Raw genomic sequence first — 25,181 nt, 5'->3', positions numbered from 1 at the left:
GTCCCTTCTATTAAATACGTACCTATCAGATCAACCTCACTGCTCAGCTTCCCTCTACAGCCACATATGCTTCCAAAGAGATCCAATCAAAGCTCTTGTTTGAGAAACTCCTCCCAGCAGGCCCCGCCCCCGGAGCCTTCAGCAGCTCCCTGTCCATCTTCATCGGCTGGAGGTCCACCTCCAGGGCCGGCTTCTGCTGCCCGAGGCTGCGGCTCTCCTCTTTGGGGTCAGAACAGTCTCATTAATAATGAATGCACAGAAGGATTCACAAATGTATTTTGTGATTTTCACATTTCAATGCACACACAAAAGAATATCGGTATGTATAAATGTAAATTAAATCCGTAAACAAAAATATGTTTCACAAACACATTTCTGATCCACACATAAACGTGTCTTGTTTCAAATAAATGTTATAAACACAGGGAGAAACACGTACACGCACGCACACACGCACGCACGCACGCACGCACGCACGCACGCACGCACGCACGCACGCACGCACGCACGCACGCACGCACGCACACACACACACACACACACACACACACACACACACACACACACACACACACACACACACACACACACACACACACACACACACACACACACGTAAACCCGCACACTATACTCCATTACTATTATTGCCATTTCGACTGATTACATTAGCGCGAATGCATTCACGTCAGATCTGATTGCCCTGTTATCTCGTAAAATAAATAAGTAATTAAATTCTTGAATATTATATATCCCGGGTTTGGATTGACCTTGGCCCTGTTACATTTCTTTGGGGAAAAGCCTCACAATGGAGAGGGACAATCAATAACAGAGTTTGTTTTCATCAATTTGGGAGACCGCTTACCTCGTTATGAAGTGGTTGGTTAGGAAAATGAGAGCCCGACAGGACAGACTAATAAACCAAACAGTAGACATCAATAATTGCAATAATCACATTTCCAAATGCCTTCATTATATACGAATATATTATTCGTATGCGACCCAAATACAAAATAGAAAAGGTACATTAATATACCTTTTATTTGGATTTAAATGATAATTTTTCATGTAAAGAAAACTAAAAATGTTCGTGAAGAAGTTTGATAATTTTAGGTTTTATGTGAGGCCGCTTTGTGAACTACAGCTCTTCGCTGCACTCGACGCATATGATATACGTCACCACACCCGCCCTTGGAACTCGGCACAGAGATGGCGATCTCCCTGCCCCACTTCACCGCTTTTTCCAAGGGGAGGATAAAAGCATCGAAAGAGGTGAAAACCATTATAAATCGGAGCACGTGCAGAGTTTCAGTTATGCCGATGGGAAGATTGTCGGTCTTCTCCACGCCAGTCGCAGGGAGCGTGACGTCACATACGAGCCGTGTAGTCTTTCTCGTTGTGTTTTCTCTACAGCCTTTATCTGAACAATTCCAAAATAAACGGTCAAACTCTTTGCATGAATAATTATCATTTAAATCCACAAACAACATATGTGTAATCCAGGGCATATAAAGACCGGGACCAGAAAATAATTATTTTCTCTCCATTGACACCCATTCATATTTTTCGATCTCATAGGTCCCATGAGCCCTACCGGAAGGGGCGTGACTTCGCCACTCTTGTGTTCACCTGTGTCGCCCCGCACGCGCGGCAATGCATTATTTTGCGATGATCCCAAACGCTTAAAATGGTCCCGCGGTTGCTTGTTTTTTTTTTGTGCGTTTTTGACTGAACAATCCGGACAACGTGGCCACCAACGGAGGAGCGAGGAACCCCGCAGTGAGTCACCCATCGTTTGTTATTCCCTGAGCTGGTTGAAGTTGTTTGGTTGTGTTTGGCTGCTGGCTTCAGAATGTGTCCACCGCACACACACATCACTATTCTTTCCCCTGAACTGAAGCTGGATTTTACCGCTCGTCTGTTTGGTTTTTGCTAAGTTTAGTGCAGTGTTGTAGGTTGTTTTTTAGTGCATTGTTGCACGTGTTTGTATGAGGCCTAACGGGGGACGACTAAACGACTGACTTTACTAACGCTGCGGACCGCTACAACAACGACAACCTGTCTGGAAACTGGGAAGGGTGTGCACTTGAAACTGGACGCAAAATGGAAGAACACCTGCAACTATTGTGAAAGTTCAACGTTTGGGCAAAATTGGAATTGGTGAAAGCAAACGAGCGCAAGTTAAATGGTAAGTATACCAATTGGCGACGGCAACTATTTTCGCCAATTGCTTTTTTGTTTCACAGCACCACTGGACTACAGAACATCCCTAGTGGAAATTACCTCGGTGCAATTCTGGATTTTACAATTTGATGTCACAGAACCTTCTGCCGATGCTTCACCTCCATCAGGAATCCACAAAGAACTGGAAGTTCTGGGAAAAACACAGAACGGATGTCTGGCAAAACGAAATTAGGGCGAGTGTGAAGTTGTGACCTCAAACTTCCACAATGGGGTTTCTTTTCGCTCCACCCGTAACCCCACTGGACTGGTGTTTGAAAAGCTGTCAGACTGACTTCACTAGACGAATGACTGCGGGCATGTTATGGTTTGGTTTCAATTGTTGGTTTTTGGCTTGGTAGGTTTGAATTTAAGAGATGGATTAGTTGATTTACACAAGCACACAGTACTCTACATTCTACCTTTTTTTAATCTTTCATTTTTACAACATTCCATTCATTTGCAAACTGAATGCTGCTGAAGTTGTAGGCTGCTGCTGCTTGATGACTTCAATCTGGTTTTATTCTGTGCTAAAAGATTTTAATTCTTTGCAATGTGGTTTGATTCTATGCAATACGATTTTAATTCTTTGCAATTCTATGCACTACGATTTTAATTCTTTGCAATTCTATGCACTACGATTTTAATTCTTTGCAATTCTATGCACTACGATTTTAATTCTTTGCAATTCTATGCATCATACGATTTTAATTCTTTGCAATTCTATGCATTATACGATTTTAATTATTTGCAATTCTATGCACTTTGATTTTAATTCTTTGCAATTCTATGCATTATACGATTTTAATTATTTGCAATTCTATGCACTTTGATTTTAATTCTTTGCAATTCTATGCATTATACGATTTTAATTCTTCGCAATTCTATGCACTGATTTTAATTCTTTGCAATTCTATGCACTACGATTTTAATTCTTTGCAATTCTCTGCATTATACGATTTTAATTATTTGCAGTTCTATGCTCTAGTCTATATGATTTTAATTATTTGCAATTCTATGCCCTACGATTTTGATTATTTGCAATTCTATGCATTATTCGAGTTTAATTATTTGCAGTTGTATGCTCTATATGTTTTTAATTCTTTGCAATTCTCTGCACTACGATTTTAATTATTTGCAATTCTATGCTCTATATGATTTTTATTACTTGCAATTCTATGCACTAAGCTAGATTTTTCAATCTTTGCAATTCTATGCATTAAACGATTTTAATTATTTGCAGTTCTATGCTCTACGTGATTTTAATTCATGCAATTCTATGCACCACGATTTTAATTCTTTGCAATTCTATGCATTATACGATTTTAATTATTTGCAGTTCTATGCTCCATATGATTTTAATTCTTTGCAATTCTATGCACTACGATTTTAATTCTTTGCAATTCTATGCATCATACGTTTTTAATTTTTTTCAGTTGTATGCTCTATATGATTTTAATTCTTTGCAATTTTATGCACTACGATTTTTAGTCATTGCAATGTGGTTTTATTCCGTACAATATAATCTGAAATATGTACTCGGACAATTGCAGTTGTCCAATTGGGGAGTATAGTCGACCTTTGGCTATAAGATGTGTATGTTAACATACTGACTGTACAGTAAATGCAACGGTGTTGGGAGCGTTTCACCTGGTAGCCTGGAAGCTAGTTTGCTCCAACGCAACTGTGTTGGGAGCGTTTCACCTGGTAGCCGGGAAGGTAGTTGTCTCCAACGCAACTGTGTTGGGAGCGTTTGCACCTGGTAGCTTCGAAGCTAGTTTGCTCCAACGCAACTGTGTTGGGAGCGTTTCATCTGGTAGCTTGGAATGTATTTTGCTCCAACGCAACTGTGTTGGGAGCGTTTCACCATGTAGCTTGGGAGGTAGTTTGCTCCAACGCAACTGTGTTGTGAGCACCAATCGTTTGTTAATCCATGAGCTGGTTGAAGTTGTTTGGTTGTGTTTGGCTGCCGGCCTCAGAACTTGGGAATTTGTCCACCGCACACACATCACTATTCTTTCCCCTGAACTGAAGCTGGATTTCACCGCTCATCTGTTTGGTTTTTGCTCATTCTAAGTTTAGTGCAGTGTTGTAGGTTGTTTTTTAGTGCATTGTTGCACGTGTTTGTATGAGGCCTAACGGGGGACGACTAAACGACTGACTTTACTAACGCTGCGGACCGCTACAACAACGACAACCTGTCTGGAAACTGGGAAGGGTGTGCTCTTGAAACTGGACGCAAAATGGAAGAACACCTGCAACTATTGTGAAAGTTCAACGTTTGGGCAAAATTGGAATTGGTGAAAGCAAACGAGCGCAAGTTAAATGGTAAGTATACCAATTGGCGACGGCAACTATTTTCGCCAATTGCTTTTTTGTTTCACAGCACCACTGGACTACAGAACATCCCTAGTGGAAATGACCTCGGTGCAATTCTGGATTTTACAATTTGATGTCACAGAACCTTCTGCCGATGCTTCACCTCCATCAGGAATCCACAAAGAACTGAAAGTTCTGGGAAAAACACAGAACGGATGTCTGGCAAAATGAAATTAGGGCGAGTGTGATGTTGTGACCTCAAACTTCCACAATGGGGTTTCTTTTCGCTCCACCCGTAACCCCACTGGACTGGTGTTTGAAAAGCTGTCAGACTGACTTCACTAGACGAATGACTGCGGGCATGTTATGGTTTGGTTTCAATTGTTGGTTTTTGGCTTGGTAGGTTTGAATTTAAGAGATGGATTAGTTGATTTACACAAGCACACAGTACTCTACATTCTACCTTTTTTTAATCTTTCCTTTTTACAACATTCCATTCATTTGCAAACTGAATGCTGCTGAAGTTGTAGGCTGCTGCTGCTTGATGACTTCAATCTGGTTTTATTCTGTGCTAAAAGATTTTAATTCTTTGCAATGTGGTTTGATTCTATGCAATACGATTTTAATTCTTTGCAATTCTATGCACTACGATTTTAATTCTTTGCAATTCTATGCACTATGATTTTAATTCTTTGCAATTCTATGCACTACGATTTTAATTCTTTGCAATTCTATGCACTACGATTTTAATTCTTTGCAATTCTATGCATTATACGATTTTAATTCTTTGCAATTCTATGCATTATACGATTTTAATTATTTGCAATTCTATGCATTATACGATTTTAATTATTTGCAATTCTATGCACTACGATTTTAATTCTTTGCAATTCTCTGCATTATACGATTTTAATATTTTTTTTGCAGTTCTATGCTCTATATGATTTTAATTATTTGCAATTCTATGCCCTACGATTTTGATTCTTTGCAATTCTATGCTCTATATGATTTTGATTCTTTGCAATTCTCTGCACTATGATTTTAATTATTTGCAATTCTATGCTCTATATGATTTTTATTACTTGCAATTCTATGCACTACGTTTTTTCAATCTTTGCAATTCTATGCATTATACGATTTTAATTATTTGCAGTTCTATGCTCTATATGATTTTAATTCTTTGCAATTCTATGCACTACGATTTTAATTCTTTGCAATTCTATGCACTACGATTTTAATTCTTTGCAATTCTATGCATTATACGTTTTTAATTTTTTTCAGTTGTATGCTCTATATGATTTTAATTCTTTGCAATTTTATGCACTACGATTTTTAGCCATTGCAATGTGGTTTTATTCCGTACAATATAATCTGAAATATCTACTCGGACAATTGCAGTTGTCCAATTGGGGAGTATAGTCGACCTTTGGCTATAAGATGTGTATGTTAACATACTGACTGTACAGTAAATGCAACGGTGTTGGGAGCGTTTCACCTGGTAGCCTGGAAGCTAGTTTGCTCCAACGCAACTGTGTTGGGAGCGTTTCACCTGGTAGCCGGGAAGGTAGTTGTCTCCAACGCAACTGTGTTGGGAGCGTTTGCACCTGGTAGCTTCGAAGCTAGTTTGCTCCAACGCAACTGTGTTGGGAGCGTTTCATCTGGTAGCTTGGAATGTATTTTGCTCCAACGCAACTGTGTTGGGAGCGTTTCACCATGTAGCTTGGGAGGTAGTTTGCTCCAACGCAACTGTGTTGTGAGCACCAATCGTTTGTTAATCCATGAGCTGGTTGAAGTTGTTTGGTTGTGTTTGGCTGCCGGCCTCAGAACTTGGGAATTTGTCCACCGCACACACATCACTATTCTTTCCCCTGAACTGAAGCTGGATTTTACCGCTCATCTGTTTGGTTTTTGCTCATTCTAAGTTTAGTGCAGTGTTGTAGGTTGTTTTTTAGTGCATTGTTGCACGTGTTTGTATGAGGCCTAACGGGGGACGACTAAACGACTGACTTTACTAACGCTGCGGACCGCTACAACAACGACAACCTGTCTGGAAACTGGGAAGGGTGTGCTCTTGAAACTGGACGCAAAATGGAAGAACACCTGCAACTATTGTGAAAGTTCAACGTTTGGGCAAAATTGGAATTGGTGAAAGCAAACGAGCGCAAGTTAAATGGTAAGTATACCAATTGGCGACGGCAACTATTTTCGCCAATTGCTTTTTTGTTTCACAGCACCACTGGACTACAGAACATCCCTAGTGGAAATTACCTCGGTGCAATTCTGGATTTTACAATTTGATGTCACAGAACCTTCTGCCGATGCTTCACCTCCATCAGGAATCCACAAAGAACTGAAAGTTCTGGGAAAAACACAGAACGGATGTCTGGCAAAATGAAATTAGGGCGAGTGTGATGTTGTGACCTCAAACTTCCACAATGGGGTTTCTTTTCGCTCCACCCGTAACCCCACTGGACTGGTGTTTGAAAAGCTGTCAGACTGACTTCACTAGACGAATGACTGCGGGCATGTTATGGTTTGGTTTCAATTGTTGGTTTTTGGCTTGGTAGGTTTGAATTTAAGAGATGGATTAGTTGATTTACACAAGCACACAGTACTCTACATTCTACCTTTTTTTAATCTTTCCTTTTTACAACATTCCATTCATTTGCAAACTGAATGCTGCTGAAGTTGTAGGCTGCTGCTGCTTGATGACTTCAATCTGGTTTTATTCTGTGCTAAAAGATTTTAATTCTTTGCAATGTGGTTTGATTCTATGCAATACGATTTTAATTCTTTGCAATTCTATGCACTACGATTTTAATTCTTTGCAATTCTATGCACTATGATTTTAATTCTTTGCAATTCTATGCACTACGATTTTAATTCTTTGCAATTCTATGCATTATACGATTTTAATTCTTTGCAATTCTATGCATTATACGATTTTAATTATTTGCAATTCTATGCATTATACGATTTTAATTATTTGCAATTCTATGCACTACGATTTTAATTCTTTGCAATTCTCTGCATTATACGATTTTAATAATTTTTTTGCAGTTCTATGCTCTATATGATTTTAATTATTTGCAATTCTATGCCCTACGATTTTGATTCTTTGCAATTCTATGCTCTATATGATTTTAATTCTTTGCAATTCTCTGCACTATGATTTTAATTATTTGCAATTCTATGCTCTATATGATTTTTATTACTTGCAATTCTATGCACTACGTTTTTTCAATCTTTGCAATTCTATGCATTATACGATTTTAATTATTTGCAGTTCTATGCTCTATATGATTTTAATTCTTTGCAATTCTATGCACTACGATTTTAATTCTTTGCAATTCTATGCACTACGATTTTAATTCTTTGCAATTCTATGCATTATACGTTTTTAATTTTTTTCAGTTGTATGCTCTATATGATTTTAATTCTTTGCAATTTTATGCACTACGATTTTTAGCCATTGCAATGTGGTTTTATTCCGTACAATATAATCTGAAATATCTACTCGGACAATTGCAGTTGTCCAATTGGGGAGTATAGTCGACCTTTGGCTATAAGATGTGTATGTTAACATACTGACTGTACAGTAAATGCAACGGTGTTGGGAGCGTTTCACCTGGTAGCCTGGAAGCTAGTTTGCTCCAACGCAACTGTGTTGGGAGCGTTTCACCTGGTAGCCGGGAAGGTAGTTGTCTCCAACGCAACTGTGTTGGGAGCGTTTCATCTGGTAGCTTGGAATGTATTTTGCTCCAACGCAACTGTGTTGGGAGCGTTTCACCATGTAGCTTGGGAGGTAGTTTGCTCCAACGCAACTGTGTTGTGAGCACCAATCGTTTGTTAATCCATGAGCTGGTTGAAGTTGTTTGGTTGTGTTTGGCTGCCGGCCTCAGAACTTGGGAATTTGTCCACCGCACACACATCACTATTCTTTCCCCTGAACTGAAGCTGGATTTTACCGCTCATCTGTTTGGTTTTTGCTCATTCTAAGTTTAGTGCAGTGTTGTAGGTTGTTTTTTAGTGCATTGTTGCACGTGTTTGTATGAGGCCTAACGGGGGACGACTAAACGACTGACTTTACTAACGCTGCGGACCGCTACAACAACGACAACCTGTCTGGAAACTGGGAAGGGTGTGCTCTTGAAACTGGACGCAAAATGGAAGAACACCTGCAACTATTGTGAAAGTTCAACGTTTGGGCAAAATTGGAATTGGTGAAAGCAAACGAGCGCAAGTTAAATGGTAAGTATACCAATTGGCGACGGCAACTATTTTCGCCAATTGCTTTTTTGTTTCACAGCACCACTGGACTACAGAACATCCCTAGTGGAAATTACCTCGGTGCAATTCTGGATTTTACAATTTGATGTCACAGAACCTTCTGCCGATGCTTCACCTCCATCAGGAATCCACAAAGAACTGAAAGTTCTGGGAAAAACACAGAACGGATGTCTGGCAAAATGAAATTAGGGCGAGTGTGATGTTGTGACCTCAAACTTCCACAATGGGGTTTCTTTTCGCTCCACCCGTAACCCCACTGGACTGGTGTTTGAAAAGCTGTCAGACTGACTTCACTAGACGAATGACTGCGGGCATGTTATGGTTTGGTTTCAATTGTTGGTTTTTGGCTTGGTAGGTTTGAATTTAAGAGATGGATTAGTTGATTTACACAAGCACACAGTACTCTACATTCTACCTTTTTTTAATCTTTCCTTTTTACAACATTCCATTCATTTGCAAACTGAATGCTGCTGAAGTTGTAGGCTGCTGCTGCTTGATGACTTCAATCTGGTTTTATTCTGTGCTAAAAGATTTTAATTCTTTGCAATGTGGTTTGATTCTATGCAATACGATTTTAATTCTTTGCAATTCTATGCACTACGATTTTAATTCTTTGCAATTCTATGCACTATGATTTTAATTCTTTGCAATTCTATGCACTACGATTTTAATTCTTTGCAATTCTATGCACTACGATTTTAATTCTTTGCAATTCTATGCATTATACGATTTTAATTCTTTGCAATTCTATGCATTATACGATTTTAATTATTTGCAATTCTATGCATTATACGATTTTAATTATTTGCAATTCTATGCACTACGATTTTAATTCTTTGCAATTCTCTGCATTATACGATTTTAATAATTTTTTTGCAGTTCTATGCTCTATATGATTTTAATTATTTGCAATTCTATGCCCTACGATTTTGATTCTTTGCAATTCTATGCTCTATATGATTTTAATTCTTTGCAATTCTCTGCACTATGATTTTAATTATTTGCAATTCTATGCTCTATATGATTTTTATTACTTGCAATTCTATGCACTACGTTTTTTCAATCTTTGCAATTCTATGCATTATACGATTTTAATTATTTGCAGTTCTATGCTCTATATGATTTTAATTCTTTGCAATTCTATGCACTACGATTTTAATTCTTTGCAATTCTATGCATTATACGTTTTTAATTTTTTTCAGTTGTATGCTCTATATGATTTTAATTCTTTGCAATTTTATGCACTACGATTTTTAGCCATTGCAATGTGGTTTTATTCCGTACAATATAATCTGAAATATCTACTCGGACAATTGCAGTTGTCCAATTGGGGAGTATAGTCGACCTTTGGCTATAAGATGTGTATGTTAACATACTGACTGTACAGTAAATGCAACGGTGTTGGGAGCGTTTCACCTGGTAGCCTGGAAGCTAGTTTGCTCCAACGCAACTGTGTTGGGAGCGTTTCACCTGGTAGCCGGGAAGGTAGTTGTCTCCAACGCAACTGTGTTGGGAGCGTTTGCACCTGGTAGCTTCGAAGCTAGTTTGCTCCAACGCAACTGTGTTGGGAGCGTTTCATCTGGTAGCTTGGAATGTATTTTGCTCCAACGCAACTGTGTTGGGAGCGTTTCACAATGTAGCTTGGGAGGTAGTTTGCTCCAACGCAACTGTGTTGGAAGCGTTTCACCTTGTAGCCGGGAAGGTAGTCTGCTCCAACGCAACTATGTTGTGAGCACCAATCGTTTGTTAATCCATGAGCTGGTTGAAGTTGTTTGGTTGTGTTTGGCTGCCGGCCTCAGAACTTGGGAATTTGTCCACCGCACACACATCACTATTCTTTCTCCTGAACTGAAGCTGGATTTTACCGCTCATCTGTTTGGTTTTTGCTCATTCTAAGTTTAGTGCAGTGTTGTAGGTTGTTTTTTAGTGCATTGTTGCACGTGTTTGTATGTGGCCTGACGGGGGACGACTAAACGACTGACTTTACTAACGCTGCGGACCGCTACAACAACGACAACCTGTCGGGACACTGGGAAGGGTGTGCTCTTGAAACTGGACGCAAAATGGAAGAACACCTACAACTATTGTGAAAGTTCAACGTTTGGGCAGAATTGGAATTGGTGAAAGCAAACGAGCGCAAGTTAAATGGTAAGTATACCAATTGGCGAAGGCAACTATTTTCGCCAATTGCTTTTTTGTTTCACAGCACCACTGGACTACAGAACATCCCTAGTGGAAATGACCTCGGTGCAATTCTGGATTTTACAATTTGATGTCACAGAACCTTCTGCCGATGCTTCACCTCCATCAGGAATCCACAAAGAACTGGAAGTTCTGGGAAAAACACAGAAGGGATGTCTGGCAAAATGAAATTAGGGCGAGTGTGATGTTGTGACCTCAAACTTCCACAATGGGGTTTCTTTTCGATCAACCCGTAACCCCACTGGACTGGTGTTTGAAAAGCTGTCAGACTGACTTCACTAGACGAATGACTGCGGGCATGTTATGGTTTGGTTTCAATTGTTGGTTTTTGGCTTGGTAGGTTTGAATTTAAGAGATGGATTAGTTGATTTACACAAGCACACAGTACTCTAAATTCTACCTTTTTTTATTCTTTCCTTTTTACAACATTCCATTCATTTGCAAACTGAATGCTGCTGAAGTTGTAGGCTGCTGCTGCTTGATGACTTCAATCTGGTTTTATTCTGTGCTAAAATATTTTAATTCTTTGCAATGTGGTTTGATTCTATGCAATACGATTTTAATTCTTTGCAATTCTATGCACTACGATTTTAATTCTTTGCAATTCTATGCATTATACGATTTTAATTATTTGCAATTCTATGCACTTTGATTTTAATTATTTGCAATTCTATGCATTATACGATTTTAATTCTTTGCAATTCTATGCACTATGATTTTAATTCTTTGCAATTCTATGCACTACGATTTTAATTATTTGCAATTCTCTGCATTATACGATTTTAATTATTTGCAGTTCTATGCTCTATATGATTTTAATTCTTTGCAATTCTATGCCCTACGATTTTGATTCTTTGCAATTCTCTGCATTATACGATTTTAATTATTTGCAGTTCTATGCTCTATATGATTTTAATTATTTGCAATTCTATGCCCTACGATTTTGATTCTTTGCAATTCTATGCATTATACGAGTTTAATTATTTGCAGTTGTATGCTCTATATGTTTTTAATTCTTTGCAATTCTCTGCACTGCGATTTTAATTCTTTGCAATTCTATGCTCTATATGATTTTTATTACTTGCAGTTCTATGCTCTATATGATTTTAATTATTTGCAATTCTATGCCCTACGATTTTGATTCTTTGCAATTCTATGCATTATACGAGTTTAATTATTTGCAGTTGTATGCTCTATATGTTTTTAATTCTTTGCAATTCTCTGCACTGCGATTTTAATTATTTGCAATTCTATGCTCTATATGATTTTTATTACTTGCAATTCTATGCACTACGATTTTTCAATCTTTGCAATTCTATGCATTAAACGCTTTTAATTATTTGCAGTTCTATGCTCTACGTGATTTTAATTCATGCAATTCTATGCACCACGATTTAAATTCTTTGCAATTCTATGCATTATACGATTTTAATTATTTGCAGTTCTATGCTCTATATGATTTTAATTCTTTGCAATTCTATGCATTATACGTTTTAAATTTTTTTCAGTTGTATGCTCTACATGATTTTAATTCTTTGCAATTTTATGCACTACGATTTTTAGTCATTGCAATGTGGTTTTATTCCGTGCAATATAATCTGAAATATGTACTCAGACAATTGCAGTTGTCCAATTGGGGAGTATAGTCGACCTTTGGCTATAAGATGTGTATGTTAACATACTGACTGTACAGTAAATGCAACGGTGTTGGGAGCGTTTCACCTGGTAGCCTGGAAGCCAGTTGGGAGCGTTTGCACCTGGTAGCTTCGAAGCTAGTTTGCTCCAACGCAACTGTGTTGGGAGCGTTTCATCTGGTAGCTTGGAATGTATTTTGCTCCAACGCAACTGTGTTGGGAGCGTTTCACCATGTAGCTTGGGAGGTAGTTTGCTCCAACGCAACTGTGTTGGGAGCGTTTCACCTTGTAGCCGGGAAGGTAGTCTGCTCCAACGCAACTGTGTTGTGAGCACCAATCGTTTGTTAATCCATGAGCTGGTTGAAGTTGTTTGGTTGTGTTTGGCTGCCGGCCTCAGAACTTGGGAATTTGTCCACCGCACACACATCACTATTCTTTCCCCTGAACTGAAGCTGGATTTTACCGCTCGTCTGTTTGGTTTTTGCTCATTCTAAGTTTAGTGCAGTGTTGTAGGTTGTTTTTTAGTGCATTGTTGCACGTGTTTGTATGAGGCCTAACGGGGGATGACTAAACGACAGACTTTACTAACGCTGTGGACCGCTACAACAACGACAACCTGTCTGGACACTGGGAAGGGTGTGCTCTTGAAACTGGACGCAAAATGGAAGAACACCTGCAACTATTGTGAAAGTTCAACGTTTGGGCAAAATTGGAATTGGTGAAAGCAAACGAGCGCAAGTTAAATGGTAAGTATACCAATTGGCGAAGGCAACTATTTTCGCCTTTTGCTTTTTTGTTTCACAGCACCACTGGACTACAGAACATCCCTAGTGGAAATGACCTCGGTGCAATTCTGGATTTTACAATTTGATGTCACAGCACATTCTGCCGATGCTTCACCTCCATCAGGAATCCACAAAGAACTGGAAGTTCTGGGAAAAAACCAGAACGGATGTCTGGCAAAACGAAATTAGGGCGAGTGTGATGTTGTGACCTCAAACTTCCACAATGGGGTTTGTTTTCGCTCCACCCGTAACCCCACTGGACTGGTGTTTGAAAAGCTGTCAGACTGACTTCACTAGACGAATGACTGCGGGCATGTTATGGTTTGGTTTCAATTGTTGGTTTTTGGCTTGGTAGGTTTGAATATAAGAGATGGATTAGTTGATTTACACATGCACACAGTACTCTACATTCTACCTTTTTTAAATCTTTCCTTTTTACAACATTCCATTCATTTGCAAACTGAATGCTGCTGAAGCTGTAGGCTGCTGCTGCTTGATGACTTCAATCTGGTTTTATTCTGTGCTAAAAGATTTTAATTCTTTGCAATGTGGTTTGATTCTATGCACTACGATTTTAATTCTTTGCAATTCTATGCACTACGATTTTAATTCTTTGCAATTCTATGCATTATACGATTTTAATTATTTGCAATTCTATGCACTTTGATTTTAATTATTTGCAATTCTATGCATTATACGATTTTAATTCTTTGCAATTCTATGCACTATGATTTTAATTCTTTGCAATTCTATGCACTACGATTTTAATTATTTGCAATTCTCTGCATTATACGATTTTAATTATTTGCAGTTCTATGCTCTATATGATTTTAATTCTTTGCAATTCTATGCCCTACGATTTTGATTCTTTGCAATTCTCTGCATTATACGATTTTAATTATTTGCAGTTCTATGCTCTATATGATTTTAATTATTTGCAATTCTATGCCCTACGATTTTGATTCTTTGCAATTCTATGCATTATACGAGTTTAATTATTTGCAGTTGTATGCTCTATATGTTTTTAATTCTTTGCAATTCTCTGCACTGCGATTTTAATTCTTTGCAATTCTATGCTCTATATGATTTTTATTACTTGCAGTTCTATGCTCTATATGATTTTAATTATTTGCAATTCTATGCCCTACGATTTTGATTCTTTGCAATTCTATGCATTATACGAGTTTAATTATTTGCAGTTGTATGCTCTATATGTTTTTAATTCTTTGCAATTCTCTGCACTGCGATTTTAATTATTTGCAATTCTATGCTCTATATGATTTTTATTACTTGCAATTCTATGCACTACGATTTTTCAATCTTTGCAATTCTATGCATTAAACGCTTTTAATTATTTGCAGTTCTATGCTCTACGTGATTTTAATTCATGCAATTCTATGCACCACGATTTAAATTCTTTGCAATTCTATGCATTATACGATTTTAATTATTTGCAGTTCTATGCTCTATATGATTTTAATTCTTTGCAATTCTATGCATTATACGTTTTAAATTTTTTTCAGTTGTATGCTCTACATGATTTTAATTCTTTGCAATTTTATGCACTACGATTTTTAGTCATTGCAATGTGGTTTTATTCCGTGCAATATAATCTGAAATATGTACTCAGACAATTGCAGTTGTCCAATTGGGGAGTATAGTCGACCTTTGGCTATAAGATGTGTATGTTAACATACTGACTGTACAGTAAATGCAACGGTGTTGGGAGCGTTTCACCTGGTAGCCTGGAAGCCAGTTGGGAGCGTTTGCACCTGGTAGCTTCGAAGCTAGTTTGCTCCAACGCAACTGTGTTGGGAGCGTTTCATCTGGTAGCTTGGAATGTATTTTGCTCCAACGCAACTGTGTTGGGAGCGTTTCACCATGTAGCTTGGGAGGTAGTTTGCTCCAACGCAACTGTGTTGGGAGCGTTTCACCTTGTAGCCGGGAAGGTAGTCTGCTCCAACGCAACTGTGTTGTGAGCACCAATCGTTTGTTAATCCATGAGCTGGTTGAAGTTGTTTGGTTGTGTTTGGCTGCCGGCCTCAGAACTTGGGAATTTGTCCACCGCACACACATCACTATTCTTTCCCCTGAACTGAAGCTGGATTTTACCGCTCGTCTGTTTGGTTTTTGCTCATTCTAAGTTTAGTGCAGTGTTGTAGGTTGTTTTTTAGTGCATTGTTGCACGTGTTTGTATGAGGCCTAACGGGGGATGACTAAACGACAGACTTTACTAACGCTGTGGACCGCTACAACAACGACAACCTGTCTGGACACTGGGAAGGGTGTGCTCTTGAAACTGGACGCAAAATGGAAGAACACCTGCAACTATTGTGAAAGTTCAACGTTTGGGCAAAATTGGAATTGGTGAAAGCAAACGAGCGCAAGTTAAATGGTAAGTATACCAATTGGCGAAGGCAACTATTTTCGCCTATTGCTTTTTTGTTTCACAGCACCACTGGACTACAGAACATCCCTAGTGGAAATGACCTCGGTGCAATTCTGGATTTTACAATTTGATGTCACAGCACATTCTGCCGATGCTTCACCTCCATCAGGAATCCACAAAGAACTGGAAGTTCTGGGAAAAAACCAGAACGGATGTCTGGCAAAACGAAATTAGGGCGAGTGTGATGTTGTGACCTCAAACTTCCACAATGGGGTTTGTTTTCGCTCCACCCGTAACCCCACTGGACTGGTGTTTGAAAAGCTGTCAGACTGACTTCACTAGACGAATGACTGCGGGCATGTTATGGTTTGGTTTCAATTGTTGGTTTTTGGCTTGGTAGGTTTGAATATAAGAGATGGATTAGTTGATTTACACATGCACACAGTACTCTACATTCTACCTTTTTTAAATCTTTCCTTTTTACAACATTCCATTCATTTGCAAACTGAATGCTGCTGAAGCTGTAGGCTGCTGCTGCTTGATGACTTCAATCTGGTTTTATTCTGTGCTAAAAGATTTTAATTCTTTGCAATGTGGTTTGATTCTATGCACTACGATTTTAATTCTTTGCAATTCTATGCATTATACGATTTTAATTCTTTGCAATTCTATGCGTTATACGATTTTAATTCTTTGCAATTCTATGCATTCTACAATTTCAATTCTTTGCAATTCTATGCATTACACGATTTTAATTATTTGCAGTTCTATGCTCTATGTGATTTTAATTATTTGCAATTCTATGCACTACGATTTTAATTCTTTGCAATTCTATGCGTTATACGATTTTAATTCTTTGCAATTCTATGCATTCTACAATTTCAATTCTTTGCAATTCTATGCATTACACGATTTTAATTATTTGCAGTTCTATGCTCTATGTGATTTTAATTATTTGCAATTCTATGCACTACGATTTTAATTCTTTGCAATTCTATGCATTATACGAGTTTAATTATTTGCCGTTGTATGCTCTGTTTTTAATTCTTTGCAAATCTATGCGCTATATGATTTTTATTACTTGCAATTCTATGCACTACAATTTTAATTCTTTGCAATTCTATGCACTACGATTTTTCAATCTTTGCAATTCTATGCATTATACGATTTTAATTATTTGCAGTTATATGCTTTACGTGATTTTAATTCATGCAATTCTATGCACTACGATTTTAATTATTTTGCAATTCTATGCATCATACGTTTTTAATTTTTTTCAGTTGTATGCTCGATATGATTTCAATTCTTTGCAATTTTATGCGCTACGATTTTTAGTCATTGCAATGTGGTTTTATTCCGTGCAATATAATCTGAAATATGTACTCGGACAATTGCAGTTGTCCAATTGGGGAGTATAGTCGACCTTTGGCTATAAGATGTGTATGTTAACATACTGACTGGACAGTAAATGCAACGGTGTTGGGAGCGTTTCACCTGGTAGCCGGGAAGGTAGTTGTCTCCAACGCAACTGTGTTGGGAGCGTTTCACCTGGTAGCCGGGAAGGTAGTTGTCTCCAACGCAACTGTGTTGGGAGCGTTTGCACCTGGTAGCTTCGAAGCTAGTTTGCTCCAATGCAACTGTGTTGGGAGCGTTTCATCTGGTTGCTTGGAATGTATTTTGCTCCAACGCAACTGTGTTGGGAGCGTTTCACCATGTAGCTTGGGAGGTAGTTTGCTCCAACGCAACTGTGTTGGGAGCGTTTCACCTTGTAGCCGGGAATGTAGTCTGCTCCAACGCAACTGTGTTGTGAGCACCAATCGTTTGTTAATCCATGAGCTGGTTGAAGTTGTTTGGTTGTGTTTGGCTGCCGGCCTCAGAACCTGGGAATTTGTCCACCGCACACACATCACTATTCTTTCCCCTGAACTGAAGCTGGATTTTACCGCTCGTCTGTTTGGTTTTTGCTCATTCTAAGTTTAGTGCAGTGTTGTAGGTTGTTTTTTAGTGCATTGTTGCACGTGTTTGTATGAGGCCTAACGGGGGATGACTAAACGACTGACTTTACTAACGCTGCGGACTGCTACAACACCGACAACCTGTCTGGACACTGGGAAGGGTGTGCTCTTGAAACTGGACGCAAAATGGAAGAACACCTGCAACTATTGTGAAAGTTCAACGTTTGGGCAAAATTGGAATTGGTGAAAGCAAACAAGCACAAGTTAAATGGTAAGTATACCAATTGGCGAAGGCAACTATTTTCGCCAATTGCTTTTTTGTTTCACAGCACCACTGGACTACAGAACATCCCTAGTGGAAATTACCTCGGTGCAATTCTGGATTTTACAATTTGATGTCACAGAACCTTCTGCCGATGCTTCACCTCCATCAGGAATCCACAAAGAACTGGAAGTTCTGGGAAAAACACAGAACGGATGTCTGGCAAAACGAAATTAGGGCGAGTGTGATGTTGTGACCTCAAACTTCCACAATGGGGTTTCTTTTCGCTCCACCCGTAACCCCACTGGACTGGTGTTTGAAAAGCGGTCAGACTGACTTCACTAGACGAATGACTGCGGGCATGTTATGGTTTGATTTCAATTGTTGGTTTTTGGCTTGGTAGGTTTGAATTTAAGAGATGGATTAGTTGATTTACAGAAGCACACAGTACTCTACATTCTACCTTTTTTTAATCTTTCCTTTTTACAACATTCCATTCATTTGCAAACTGAATGCTGCTGAAGTTGTAGGCTGCTGCTGCTTGATGACTTCAATCTGGTTTTATTCTGTGCTAAAAGATTTTAATTCTTTGCAATGTGGTTTGATTCTATGCAATACGATTTTAATTCTTTGCAATTCTATGCACTACGATTTTAATTCTTTGCAATTCTATGCTCTATTTGATTTTTATTACTTGCAATTCTATGCACTACACGATTTTAATTATTTGCAGTTCTATGCTCTATGTGATTTTAATTCTTTGCAATTCTATGCCCTACGATTTTGATTCTTTGCAATTCTATGCATTATACGAGTTTAATTATTTGCAGTTGTATGCTCTATATGTTTTTAATTCTTTGCAATTCTATGCACTACGATTTTAATTCTTTGCAATTCTATGCATTATACGTTTTTAATTTTTTTCAGTTGTATGCTCTATATGTTTTTAATTCTTTGCACATCTATGCACTACGATTTTAATTATTTGCAATTCTATGCTCTATATGATTTTTATTACTTGCAATTCTATGCACTACAATTTTAATTCTTTGCAATTCTATGCACTACGATTTTTCAATCTTTGCAATTCTAAGCATTATACGATTTTAATTATTTGCAGTTCTATGCTCTACGTGATTTTAATTCTTTGCAATTCTATGCATTATACGTTTTTAATTTTTTTCAGTTGTATGCTCTATATGATTTTAATTCTTTGCAATTTTATGCGCTACGATTTTTAGTCATTGCAATGTGGTTTTATTCCGTGCAACATAATCTGAAATATGTGCTCGGACAATTGCAGTTGTCCAATTGGGGAGTATAGTCGACCTTTTGGCTAAAAGATGTGTATGTTAACATACTGACTGGACAGTAAATGCAACGGTGTTGGGAGCGTTTCATCTGGTAGCCTGGAAGCTAGTTTGCTCCAACGCAACTGTGTTGGGAGCGTTTGACCTGGTAGCCGGGAAGGTAGCTATCTCCAACGCAACTGAGTTGGGAGCGTTTGCACCTGGTAGCTTCGAAGCTAGTTTGCTCCAACGCAACTGTGTTGTGAGCACCAATCGTTTGTTAATCCATGAGCTGGTTGAAGTTGTTTGGTTGTGTTTGGCTGCCGGCCTCAGAACTTGGGAATTTGTCCACCGCACACACATCACTATTCTTTCCCCTAAACTGAAGCTGGATTTTACCGCTCGTCTGTTTGGTTTTTGCTCATTCTGAGTTTAGTGCAGTGTTGTAGGTTGTTTTTTAGTGCATTGTTGCACGTGTTTGTATGAGGCCTAACGGGGGACGACTGACTGACTAACGCTGCAGACCGCTACAACAACGACAACCTGTCTGGACACTGGGAAGGGTGTGCTCTTGAAACTGGATGCAAAATGGAAGAACACCTGCAACTATTGTGAAAGTTCAACGTTTGGGCAGAATTGGTGAAAGCAAACAAGCGCAAGTTAAATGGTAAGTATACCAATTGGCGAAGGCAACTATTTTCGCCTATTGCTTTTTTGTTTCACAGCACCACTGGACTACAGAACATCCCTAGTGGAAATGACCTCGGTGCAATTCTGGATTTTACAATTTGATGTCACAGAACCTTCTGCCGATGCTTCACCTCCATCAGGAATCCACAAAGAACTGGATGTTCTGGGAAAAACCCAGAACAGATGTCTGGCAAAACGAAATTAGGGCGAGTGTGATGTTGTGACCTCAAACTTCCACAATGGGATTTCTTTTCGCTCCACCCGTAACCCCACTGGACTGGTGTTTGAAAAGCTGTCAGACTGACTTCACTAGATGAATGACTGCGGGCATGTTATGGTTTGGTTTTTGGCTTGGTAGGTTTGAATTTAAGAGATGGATTAGTTGATTTACACATGCACACAGTACTCTACATTCTACCTTTTTTTAATCTTTCCTTTTTACATTATTCCATTCATTTGCAAACTGAATGCTGCTGAAGTTGTAGGCTGCTGCTGCTTGATGACTTCAATGTGGTTTTATTCTGTCCTAAAAGATTTTAATTCTTTGCAATGTGGTTTGATTCTATGCACTACGATTTTAATTCTTTGCAATTCTATGCATTCTACGATTTTAATTCTTTGCAATTCTATGCACTACGATTTTTATTATTTGCAGTTCTATGCTCTATATGATTTTAACCATTTGCAATTCTATGCACTAAGATTTTAATTCTTTGCAATTCTATGCACTACGATTTCAATTCTTTGCAATTCTATGCATTATACGTTTTTAATTTTGTCAGTTGTATGCTGTATATGATTTTAATTCTTTGTAATTTTATGCACTATGATTTTTAGTCATTGCAATGTGGTTTTATTCCGTGCAATATAATCTGAAATATGTACTCGGACAATTGCAGTTGTCCAATTGGGGAGTATAGTCGACCTTTGGCTATAAGATGTGTATGTTAGCCTACTGACTGTACAGTAAATGCAACAGTGTTGGGAGCGTTTCACCTGGTAGCCGGGAAGGTAGTTTGCTCCAACGCAACTGTGTTGGGAGCGTTTCACCTGGTAGCCTGGAAGGTAGTTTGCTCCAACGCAACTGTGTTGGGAGCGTCTCACCTGGTAGCTTGGAAGGTAGTTTGCTCCAACACAACTGTGTTGGGAGCGTTTCACCTGGTAGCCGGGAAGGTAGTTTGCTCCAACGCAACTGTGTTGGGAGCGTTTCACCTGGTAGCCTGGAAGCTAGTTTGCTCCAACGCAACGGTGTTGTGAGCATTTCACCTGGTCGCTTGGAAGGTAGTTTTCTCCAACGCAACTGTGTTGGTAGCGTTTCACCTGGTATACTGGTAGGCAGTTTTCTCCAACACAACTGTGTTGGGAGCGTTTCGCCTGGTAGCTAACCTGTGTGTTGTATTTATTCATATTACTTAATTGTCTAGCTGCTGTATACGGGGAATGGGTTTGCCTAGCGATTGTTAGTACTTGCACTTGGTGCTATGAACATCAACACCGGCAAATCCGATTTGTAGTACTGCAAATTTAAATTTTTGACAAATTTTACGTTTCAATATTTTGTCAAATTTCACAAAGTCCATTCCAAGATATGTACGAATATCAGCAATGGAGGCAAGTAAGGTTTATCACTTTCTATGGCAATTTCCTTGGGTTAAATTGTTTGCTCTATAAAAACATATGGTTCTCACTGTACCATAATCATCTTGCTAGATGTGCCTCTTGCTGTCCTTCATATTGCTTATTTGCAAGGAATTTAAGCATTGACAATTATTTATGAACGTTGAACCATGAAAGAAATGTCTTGAATTATTTTTGTTCAGGGGTGGGGTTGGCCCCTGAACATTTAATTTCAAGATCAGTGTTCTACAGTGTTTTCTACAGTGTGTTCCTGAAGGGACTGAGGCGACGCATTCGGAGGTCCATGCGATGGCGGTCAGCGGGAGGTGTCAGGACCAACCAGCTCCTCGTCCAGGAAAGGGGAATTCATCAGACCGATTAAAGGTTCAATAAAGTAAATCTTATCATCTGAAAAATCTAGGACACAGTAGCTGGGTTCATCAGCAAATTGTAGCTGGGCTTTTGGTCCACCAGAATAAAAGTCAATGGTGCTGAAGAGAGGTCCCTCTCTCCCCCCCCCCTTATTTATTCGAGAGATGGTACATGAACATGAAACGGATTACCTATTAAGATGCTCAGGTGATAAACTCCCTGCAGCGGTACCGTATCCCCAACGTCTTAATGTTGTAACCTGTCAAACCCAACACTAACATTTCAGGAAGCTTTCAGTGCATCCTGACAACGCCACAGTTCGATACATTTACACTTGGTTGGGGCCATTGTATAAAATGTATCCATCGATACCATCTCAAAATAATGCTCTCATAGTGTGTGCTTTTGATTAATTTCTTTCGCTTAGTCAAACTGATATTGGCTAATGCTTAAGAATCGTAAAAATGAATAATTGCTCTTCCGGTCACACAATGCTTGCTTCCATCCTTTGTATAATTTTTATACCTACCCTTGGTGTATATTTTTTGCCCTTCTTGCTATGACTAATTTCCACTTGGGATCAACAAAGTACTGTTTTTTTCAGGTCACGATGGAAGAGCAGATGGCTGTGCAGTTGCCATGGTGGAGAGATCCAGGTGAGAACTTTGATAAATGGTTCCTCATTCTTAAATAGACCAAATGGCAATCACGTAATCCCTCCCGATTTTCATAAAAAGGTTGAAGACTCTGGGAATAGCTCAACTGACTTGTATCAATTATTGATGAAAGATGGTAATCCAGCACTGACTATTTTAATGTGATTTTGATGTTGATGCACTATACGATTTTATTTCTTTGCTATTCTATGCACTATACAATTTTAATTCTTTGCAATTCTATTCACTATACGATTTTATTTATTTGCTATTCTATGCACAAAACAATTTTAAGTCTTTGCAATTCTATGCACTATACGATTTTAATTCTTTGCCATATGGTTTTATTCTGTGCAGTATAAAACGGAATGTGTGCAGTGCGGTTCCTTTATGATTTTTCTCAGGCGGTGTCCTTTTGGTTCAATCCATCTAAACATGTAATCACCAGTGAGACTTGTTTACATGAAACTCGAGAACAAAATTATTGGGTTAGTCTCACTATGATTGTATTTTTAAGATGCATGTATACACCTTAGTCTGACTAAAATCTGACCGGATCGGGTTTCTCATCGTCGGATTAAGACCTCTAGATTATTCGATTGATGGACTCATTAATCGTGCATGTACGTTCAATCAGGGCTATGCGTTCTGCGCATGCTGGAGATTGTTTCCCAGAGCAGGAAATAGAAGGAGACAATAGTCATGGTGTTGTCACTGTCAAACGGCAGACACGATGGAGAGGTCCAGGAGCAAGACACACTTTTGGACTGACGAGGAAACTCACCATGATGAACCAGTTAAAATACATGCACAATTTACAGTTTATGGATGGGAGGAAGACTAGAAACTGATTTATTTAAAAAAGGTGAAATGGGTACAATGCCATTCCACCTATCGTACTGGGGCATGACATGCTTCGGCCGTTGAATCGATGTGTACTTGGACAATTGCAGTTGTTTCATAAAAATGTTGAAGACTCCCTGGGAATAGCTCAACTGACTTGTATCAATTATGCATATACATTTATTGATGAAAGATGGTAATCCAGCACTGACGATTTTGATCTTGTTGCCGTAATGACTTGGAGCCTTTTCTCTCCTGTAAATCAATATCAAATCGGACCTAAATTACTGAATGTAATGACCTATGTTTGACGCCAGATGGTGCTGTTACTGCATTTGTGTCTTTGATTGGCTTTCACCTTTGGTGATCAAAATGTCTTCTAAATCTGCCAGCACACTGTGAGACTGACTTTACTTTTTGCCTTCAATTTATTTCAGAGTACGATGACCGAACAGTTGATCTACAACGATGGCCTACTCCCCATCCACCCTGAGGATCCCTAGCTACACCTACAATCCAATCTACACCAGACATAACCACTCGGAGCTCAACAACTCCTACAACTCCTCCTGCCTCCTACACACCATACTGTTACCACTTTACCATTTTAACTTTAAAACAAAGTACTGTAATTCACACCATGTTGTAGGAAAAGCATGTTTAGCTCAATGATTTATACATTCTATTTCTGTGGCCCCAACTATTGTATTTCTAACCCAGTTACCTCTGAACCCTCTTTCTAAGGGAGCGACTAAAGGGACAAAGCTGGAGCTAACCTGAGCTTAACAATCTTTCTAATCTTTCTTTCAAATGTCCTATATTGAATCACATAAAATGCCTAAAGTAACTTGTCTAACAAAACAAAAAGCCAACCTAATACCCAAACTTAACCATCTAACTAAAGATCTCAAATGCCTAAACTCTTACCTTAACCTAGTACCTAAACTGAACCATCTAACTAAACATCTCAAAGGCATAAACTCGCTTACCTCAACCTAACCTAATACCCAAACTTAACCATCTAACTGAAGAGCTCAAACGCCTAAACTCTTACCTTAACCTAGTACCTAAACTGAACCATCTAACTAAACATCTCTAATACCTAAACTCTTTCCTAATACCTAAATAATCTTTAATACAATCACTAATGCCTAAACTTAACCAAACACCAATAATAAAAGTTAACCATCCTTAATCTTAAACCCAAACCAGACTTGTCCCTGGGTCGCTCCACTTTGTGTCTTTGAAGGCATCTCTTTTCCCCCACATCTGTGTTTTATTCCTTGAGGACTCCAAGTACTTCAGATGATATTTGAAAACTTGTTTCATTAATAAAGATACTTCATCTTTACAGATTTTGTTTTGGGGAATTGGGACAGTTGAGCAGCTTAAGCATCCTTACTGGTGAACCTGATCTGACGATATCAATTTTAGGACTATGAAGCCAATAACATAAGGCCGGATATGTGAAAAGACAAGGTAGACAATGACCGAGGAGTCAACAAGGAGTTGATTGGTAAACATCTAACATGGAACAAAATGCCTATTTATTGATCTGCTACCAGGCTATCGCAGTAGGGGAATCTGAAGGAGTACCCTACACTGTTGCAGGGGTTCTTGCTAGTTTGCATTACGGCTGAGGCCATTCATTACGATTG

At 38.7% G+C, this 25,181-nt stretch overlaps 1 long non-coding RNA gene across 1 annotated transcript; it reads left to right on the top strand.

The window, feature by feature from the left end:
• The first annotated feature begins 1,007 nt into the window (after positions 1-1,007).
• Positions 1,008-25,181, top strand: LOC130384406 (uncharacterized). Its single transcript, XR_008895872.1, has 4 exons — positions 1,008-1,779; positions 21,905-22,036; positions 22,629-22,680; positions 23,961-25,181. It is a non-coding gene; the product is annotated as an uncharacterized LOC130384406 (long non-coding RNA).

This window comes from Gadus chalcogrammus, chromosome 6 (genome assembly GCF_026213295.1).
Source record: "Gadus chalcogrammus isolate NIFS_2021 chromosome 6, NIFS_Gcha_1.0, whole genome shotgun sequence".
NCBI lineage: Eukaryota > Metazoa > Chordata > Actinopteri > Gadiformes > Gadidae > Gadus > Gadus chalcogrammus.
Note: the sequence above shows the minus strand (reverse complement) of the source record. Positions and strands in the feature narration are given on the sequence as shown.